Raw genomic sequence first — 8,785 nt, 5'->3', positions numbered from 1 at the left:
GCCGTGGCAGGCATGGGCTCATTGGTAATGACGTGGGATGCTGGCTTCGCAGCCATGACGTGAAACTCTGGCTCGGTGGTGACATGACGAGAAGCTCTGGCTCGGCGGCGACCATGACGAGAAGCTCTGGCTCGGCGGCGACCATGACGAGAAGCTCTGGCTCGGCGGCGACCATGACATGGAACTCTGGCTCGCTGTCTGCCTCCCCCACAGTGAACGTGGAACCAGTGATCTGTAGGACGAGGTTGATATATTGAGCCAGGTTGAGGGGACTGCGACCACTAGGTATTAAGGAAGAGGTTGGCTCAATTAGTCCAAAACAAAAAATTTATTTGAGGGCAACTCCATTGAAGTTCACCTGGCATGCCAGAGCACAAAAATCCTCCACGTAATCCTCCAGGGGTTGATTCCCCTGAAGAAGACGCAAGAGCCAAACTGCTGGGTCCATAATGGGCGGTCTAGTATTCTGTAACGATTGTAGCTGGCAATGGCAATGATGATGACACGATGATGTGAACTGAAGAGCCCAAGTGCAGTTTATTTACAATCGTGAAAACCCTAACTCAACACATAATCTAAACTTAAACATGACTTGACCATACATCAGTACTAGACAAGAGACAATGGCAAACATGAGGGCTTAAATACATGGACATGGGGAAACATAAGACAATGAACAAACAAGACTCTAAACAAGATAACAAGACAATAAACTAAAATCAATGACAAACTAGAACTGATAACAAAGTAATCAAACAATGAACCAATGAAAACAAGACACATGAACATGGAGGGAAACAGGAAGATCACATGACAAGGAAACAGGAACAAAACAAAATAAGAGACATGAAAAACAGGAACCAACAGAATAAACATGACAATTAGGCTATATACATCATTTAATTAAAGTTTTCAAGATTTAAATGGAAAGCTTTCATAATGTATATTCTGCAATATGTTTTTGTGTTTATGAACATAACATTTGGCTAACTAAATACAAATATGTTATCATTTCAAGAATCTTGAATGAAAAATAAATATTTTGAACCAAATAAAATGTTTATCACAAAAGAAATTAAAATGTTTCTATGTTCCTTTTTATGTTCACAAAGAGCAGTGAGCACTGCATTAAAGAAATACAGGAAAAGAGCACCCAAAGCATCAGAAAATATTGATATAATTAATCATATATTATAAAGAAAACAAATTATATATATATAATTTTCCACGCGCCTACTGGACTTAATAATTAATTGTATAAAGTAGGCAAGCACCCAACTGGGAAATGCACATACTGTAGTCAACCGGAAACAGCTGAACATGTACTATGCCATTGTAGGAATTCACTGGGAAATGCACATACTGTAGTCAACCGGAAACAGCTGAACATGTACTATGCCATTGTAGGAATTCATATCCTGCAGGAAGATATCACCTTCAGTCACTAAGGAAGGCAAAACATCATTACTCTTCTTTAGCAGGTCTCTTAGGGAAAAAAGCTGACATATATGATGACATTTTTAAGTTTATAAAAGAAACTGAATTTGATAAAAGAATATACTTTTTTCATTCTGTATAGTCCTGTACCACACTCCAGTCCAGGAATAAACTGGTTTGCCAATCGCCAATAAACACCAAAGAAGAAAAAGATTTCCATGCAACCTTCATAGCAAGCTCAATTAAGAAATTAAGCTCAATATTAATCAGAGCAGCAAAGAATCAATCCCCACAGGGAAAACGAATGGAGAAAGTTGTTCCATGGTGGAATGACGATTGTTCCAATGCAATAAAAAAATAAATAAGGCATTTAGAATATTAAAAAGAACATTGACACCAGAAACAGTACAAGAACATCAGAGGGAAAGAGCACAGGCAAGGAGGAAAATTAAACAGGCAAAAAAGAGATACTGGCAAGGTAATTGTTCTTCTATAGGTAAAGAAACAGGATTGGGTGAGGTATGGGGAATGTTAAAGAAAATGATTAGTATATATAAAACCAGAAATATACTGGTATTAACAGAAGGAAGAATAGCTATTACAAAAAAAGACAAGGCAGAACTATTAGTTAAAACATTTCAGAAGGCACATAGTAAAGAAAATCTCGAAAATAATTATAGAAGGAAAAGACAAGAAATTTTGCAGCAACATCAATATGTAGGTATGTTGCATTTGAAATACTGGAACTTAAAAGAGTATTATATCAAATTAAACAAACAGCACCAGGAAAAGATCTGGAATGTTATATTATGCTGAAAGATGTAGACGACATTATACTTAAAGCAGTACTGGACTTACTTAATAAGAAATGGGTTGAAGGTAGGCTGCCAAGATCATGGAAACATGCCATAATAATTCTGATAGCTAAGCTGGGGAAAGATGTATCAATAGCTGGGGATTATAGACCAATAGCACTTATATATGACTGTAAAGCGGACCAAGGAAGGGACGGAAACAGACGTCAGCTTAAGGGGTAAGCTTTATTTTTCAGCTTAATTAATTTAATTTTCTTCACACACACACACACACGTATTCTCTGCCGTGTTGTCAGCCTCTGGATGCTCTGTGGCTGCTGGCTTTTATCCGCTCTCCTCACGCTACTGCAATTAGAGACAGGTGTTAGACATAATTTAGCTCAGGTGTGAGCGCCCTTACCGCTTTTCTCTCCCGGACGGGCGCTTGACCACGCCCCGCTGCCACATACCCCCACCGCCCGACTCAGGCCGGGCGTCATCCGACCTGCCTACCACTCCCCCATTTCTGGAGAGGAAGTCAGCGGCAGCCATCTGCACCCCCGGTCTGTGGACCACCTTGAACTTAAAAGGCTGGAGGGCCAGATACCAACGGGTGATCCGGGCGTTAGCATCTTTCATGCGGTGGAGCCACTGCAGTGGGGCATGATCCGAGCAGAGGGTGAAGGCCCGCCCCAGCAATTAGTATCGGAGGGTGAGGACCGCCCACTTGATGGCCAGACACTCCTTCTCTACGGTGCTGTACCTAGTCTCCCTCAAGGAGAGCTTCCGGCTAATGTACAGCACCGGGCGCTCCTCTCCCTCCACCACCTGCGAGAGTACGGCCCCCAGCCCTCTGTCTGAAGCGTCTGTCTGCAATACAAAAGGGAGAGAGAAGTCAGGTGCATGCAAAAACGGCCCCCCACAAAGTGCAGCTTTAATCTGTGTAAACGCCTGTTGGCACTGCTCTGACCATTGGACCGGATCTGGAGCCCCCTTTTTAGTGAGGTCAGTCAGCGGGCTGGTAATATCCGAATAGTTAGGCACAAATCTTCTGTAATAGCCAGCCAGCCCCAGGAACTGCCTCACCCCCTTTTTGGTCTTGGGTCTAGGGCAAGTCGCAATCGCCGCGGTCTTGTCAATTTGGGGACGCACCTGGCCATGACCCAAGTGGAACCCCAGATACCGTACCTCTACACGTCAACCAGCAAGACTTTTTCGGGTTTGCCGTGAGCCCGCTCGCACGCAGCGATCGCAGGACGGCCCTCAGATGTTGCATGTGCCGCTGCCAATCATTACTATAAATAATGATGTCGTCTAGATAGGCAGCGGCGTAAGCAGTATGCGCTCTGAGGATCCTATCCATGAGATGCTGAAACGTGGCCGGTGCCCCGAACAAACCGAAAGGAAGCGTCACGAATTGGTGTAATCCGAACGGCGTGGTGAAGGCCATTTTTTTCACGGGATATTGGTGTCAAGGGGATCTGCCAATAACCCTTCGTTAGATCCAAGGTCGAGTAAAATCGAGCCGTACCTAACCGATCGAGCAGTTCATCAACACGGGGCATTGGGTATGCATCAAATTTAGACACCACGTTGACTTTTCTATAATCCACACAGAATCGTACAGACCCGTCGCTCTTGGGAACAAGGACGACTGGGCTGGACCAATCGCTGTGGGATTCTTCTATTACTCCCATCTCAAGCATCGCGTCCAATTCTTCTCGAACTACTTTCTTTTTATGTTCGGGCAAGCGATAGGGGTGGCAACGTACCACCACGCCCGCTCGGTCTCGATATGGTGATGTATGATGTTTGTAGCGCCCGGTAGAGGAGAAAACACGTCCGCAAACTCCTCTTGTAATTCGGAAACCTCTGCGAAGTTGGCGCGTGAGAGGTGGTCTCCACAAGGAACCGGGATGTTGAGATTGCGGGCTTTGTTTACCTCCGGTCCGAGTTCCGCCCTCTCCGAACTACCGTGGCTAACGCCACAGAGGCCGCATCTTCTCTCCACAATTTCAGGAGGTTGAGGTGATATATTTGCCGCTGCCTCCTCTACGTTTAACCTCATAATCGAGATCCCCTACTGGTCGTGTGACCTCAAAAGGTCCTTGCCACTTGGCGAGTAATTTAGAGCTTCGATGTTGGGAGTAATACAAGCACTTTATCTCCCGTGCAAATTCCAGTAGCTGAGCACCCCTGTCATACAGCCGGCGTTGGCGTTCTTGAGCCTGGAGCAAATTCTCCTGTGTTAATTTCCCCAGTGTGTGGAGTTTTGCTCTAAGATCAAGAACGTATTGAATTTCATTTTTACTATTGGAAGGTCCCTCCTCCCAAGCTCGCGGATGACGCCGAGGACCCTGCGTGGCGACGCCTGCATAACAGCTCAAATGGGGAGAACCCCGTGGAGGCTTGCGGACCTCTCAGTACTCGCGAATAACAGAGGGTCCAGCCACTTATCCCAATTCCTAGCGTCTTCGTGCACGAATTTACGAATCATATTTTTGAGCATCTTATTAAATCGTTCCACCAGTCCATCTGTCTGAGGATGGTATACACTAGTGTGAATCGACTTAATGCCCAAAAGTTCGTAAAGTTCGCGAAGTGTTCGTGACATAAAAGTAGTGCCTTGGTCGGTGAGGATTTCTTTCGGAACCCCCACCCGGGAGATTATCTTGAAGAGTGCCCCTGCAACACTACGTGCTGAGATGTTGCTCAAAGGCACTGCTTCCGGATATCGCGTTACGTAATCCATCAGGACTAACACAAAGCGATGTCCGCGTGCCGTCCGTGCTAATGGCCCGACGAGGTCCATTCCAATTCTTTCGAAGGGAACCTTGATCAATGGAAGGGGGCTAATGGCGCTTTTGGGGTGGCCGGTGGGTTTACGAAGTTGACATTTGCGCACGCCGCACACCACCTGCGGACGTCGCCGCCAATGCCCGCCAATAGAAACGGGCTATTAGACGGAGAAGTGTCTTTCTTTCCCCTAGGTGACCGGCCATAGGATTATAGTGAGCGCCTGGAAAACCATTTCCGGCGGCTTCGTGGAATCAACAATTGTGTCACTTCCTCCTTTGTTTGAGCCGCCCTGCGCCACTCTGTACAACCGATCTTTAATAAGCTTAAAAATATGGGTATGCAATGGCGATGCCCGGCCGGAGCTGTTGACCATCAATTACTTTCACTTGGTCAAGAGCATGTTTAAGGGTTTCGATCCCACGACTGCTCTAGAGGGAAGTCCCCTCAGGGAATTCCCTGAGAGGAGGGGCGGCCACCTCGCCCTTCCCTCGTCATTCCGAGCAGCCGAGGACGGCCCTGGCTCCGCCTCCCTGCCAAAGCATCGCGACACCGCACACCTCTTTATGCAGGACCCATCCGCACAAATACCCTCTAAAATATCTTTGAAATTCGGCCAATCAGTACCCAAGATTAGCGGATGGGTGAGGCGGGAACTAACCGCTGCCTCCACACTATGGTTTTTTTCCCTGAATTTAATCGTCAAAGTCACCATGGGATACTTGTGAACATCCCCATGCACACACCTCACCCTCACCAGTTTAGCTAAACCCAAAGCCCCGGGTTGAACCAAGCGTTGGTGGATGGTGGTCTGGTTACAGCCGGTATCCAACAATGCTTGGTATGTACCCCCTTGGATCCTTACTGGAATACGGTATGCTCCAGCCCGATCGGGGGCAGCCTGCGGGAAGTCGGAGACCCGCACCACCGTCCCTATTTCCATCAGCGGACACTGATCCCGGAAGTGGTCCGGGTCTCCGCACCTCCAGCAGACCGGCCCAGGCGCCACGGCCGCACCCGTGCTGGCGGGCGCCCCCACCTGAGGAGGAGAGCGGCTGAGGGACAGGGAAGGGGTAGGCGGTTTCTCCCACGGCCGGGAAGTTGGTCTCACAAATCCTCCACGCCTGCGGGGGGCAGGCACGGACCCTGGTGAGAGAGCAGAGCGAGAGGGAAGAGGGGACGGGGAAAAAACGCGAGTTGGGCTTCCCCGGACAGGAGAGGGATTAGGCGGGCTGCCCACTGTTTGGGCGGCCAGCCCCAGATTTCTGCCGTCTGCTCGAACAAGTCGAGGAAGGCCTCAGGATCATCTGCTGCCCCCATCTTCTGTAACGTGGGCGGGGGTAGCGTAGCGTGGGTGTCCGGGGTCGCGGCTGGGGCCGACGCAGTCTCCTGGCTGAGGAGGCTCCGGATAGCGAGTCGGTCCTCTGCCTGAGCCGGCATGATCTCGAAGAAACGTCGATCTTGATCCTGCCGGAGCTCAAGCAGGGATTGTTGGTGGCCTTGATGGAGAGTAGCGAGGGACTGGAGGACTTCCGCCAGCTGGGAGGACTCTATGGGGCGACTCTGTTCCATAACTTGGAACACAAAAAAAAAAGGTGTTCCTTCAATTCCCGGGTTTTGGCACCAGTGTAAAGCGGACCAAGGAAGGGACAGAAACAGATGTCAGCTTAAGGGGTAAGCTTTATTTTTCAGCTTAATTAATTTAATTTTCTTCACACACACACACACGTATTCTCTGCCGTGTTGTCAGCCTCTGGATGCTCTGTGGCTGCTGGCTTTTATCCGCTCTCCTCACGCTACTGCAATTAGAGACAGGTGTTAGACATAATTTAGCTCAGGTGTGAGCGCCCTTACTGCTTTTCTCTCCCGGACGGGCGCTTGACCACGCCCCCGCTGCCACAATGACCTATACAAATAGATGGAGAAAATGATTATAAATAGGGTGTATTATGTGTTGGAGGGTAAGGGGTTGTCAGCGCCTTATCAAAATGGTTTTAGAAAAGGTAGATCAATATTGGATGCACTAATAAAATTGGAAACAGATGTTAAGAAAGCAATAGCAATGAAAGAGGGGTTAGTGGCAGTATATTTTGATATTGAGAAGGCATACACCATGATGTGAAAAGAAGGTGTATTATTAAAATGGAAGAAAATTGGAAAAGAGGGAAGAATCTATGATTGGGTTTTAAGTTTTTTATTCAAAAGAACAATCCAAGTTCAAGTAGGTTATTTAATATTATGATTAATGACATATTTAAAGGAGTGTCATCAGGAAATAACATGCCTTTCTGTGCAGATGATGGAATAATGTGGAAAAGAGGGAGGAATATATCCTTTAATGGGGAGAATTCAAGAAGCAATAGAGATTATCTCTAGAATGGGGGTTAGCATTTTCAATATCCAAAACATGTTATCAGATATTTAAAAAGAAGAACTAAACTTAATGAGAGGGGTTGCAGGACAAGACTGTGGTGCAGACAAATAATCATTAAAGGGTATATATGTTGGACTTATGCGATCAGCACTAGACTATAGCTGTATTGTGAATCTGCATCTGCAACTATGCTAAAGAAACTAGATATCATGCAAGCTAAAGCATTAAGACTTTGGAGCAGTTAAAACTACACCAACATCAGAAACGCCACTGTACAGTATATAAGAAGAGAGAAACTAGCTATGCCATACTGGATTAATTAATGGGGAGTACTTGCTGAAATTAGGGAAACAGTAAATACACCAGGTAAAGGCTTTGCATGGAAAATAATGAAATGGGCTAATGAAAATGGTCTAGATACAAAGTCATTTGCTCTAATCGTTGCAATACCTCCAATACCACCTTGGCTATTCACACAACCTGAAATTGATTTAAAGCTACATGAAAGAATTAAGGGGAAAAGGGATGGAGTTAATACAAAAACATATAAAAGAATATATAAAAAGTGTGCATTATTCATTTCTTCAAGTATACACAGATGGCTCAAAGAAGCAAGAGACTGGAAAGACAGGGGCATGTTCTAGTTTATGTTCCAGAGTTTGAAGTAAGGAAGTTTGGAAGAATAACAGATGGTACATCTGTATACACTGCAGAGATGATAGCAATCTTAAAGACACTAGGTTGGAAGTAAGAGCAGATCAAGTAATAATATGTTCTGACTCAATAGCAGTTCTTATGAGTTTACATTTACATTTATGCATTTTGGCAGATGCTTTTATCCAAAGCGACTTACAGTGCATTTTTTACAGGGACAACCCCGCGGAGCAACCTGGAGTTAAGTGCCTTGCTCAAGGAAAGGTGGCTGTGGGGATCGAACCAGCGATTACAATCAAATCAAACAAATAGAAGTGACATTAGAAATCATGATTACATTATACAGCCTAAAATAGATAGGAATAATAATTCATTTAATGTGGGTACCAACACATGTGGAAATTCAAGGCAATGAAGAAACAGACAAAATGGCTAAAGAATCATTAAGGATGGATGAACCAAGTAAAAATATTTCACTTAGCAGATCAGAAGGGAAACATTTGGTATTGGAAGCATGCAATAGGAAATGGCAGACTTATTGGGATTCATGTCAAACCAGGCAGACATTATCAAAATGTACAAAGGAGCATTAAAAAAAGTAGATTGGAACAAGTTATAGTCACACATCTAAGAACAGGACATACAAATCTTAACTATACATTACACATCATAGGGAAACATTATACAAGTTTATGTGAGGATGGTGCAATAGAGGAGACAGTAGTGCATG

Source organism: Xyrauchen texanus, chromosome 27, assembly GCF_025860055.1.
Source record: "Xyrauchen texanus isolate HMW12.3.18 chromosome 27, RBS_HiC_50CHRs, whole genome shotgun sequence".
Lineage (NCBI taxonomy): Eukaryota > Metazoa > Chordata > Actinopteri > Cypriniformes > Catostomidae > Xyrauchen > Xyrauchen texanus.
The sequence above is the reverse complement of the archived record's forward strand: the minus strand, read 5'-3'. Positions refer to the sequence as shown.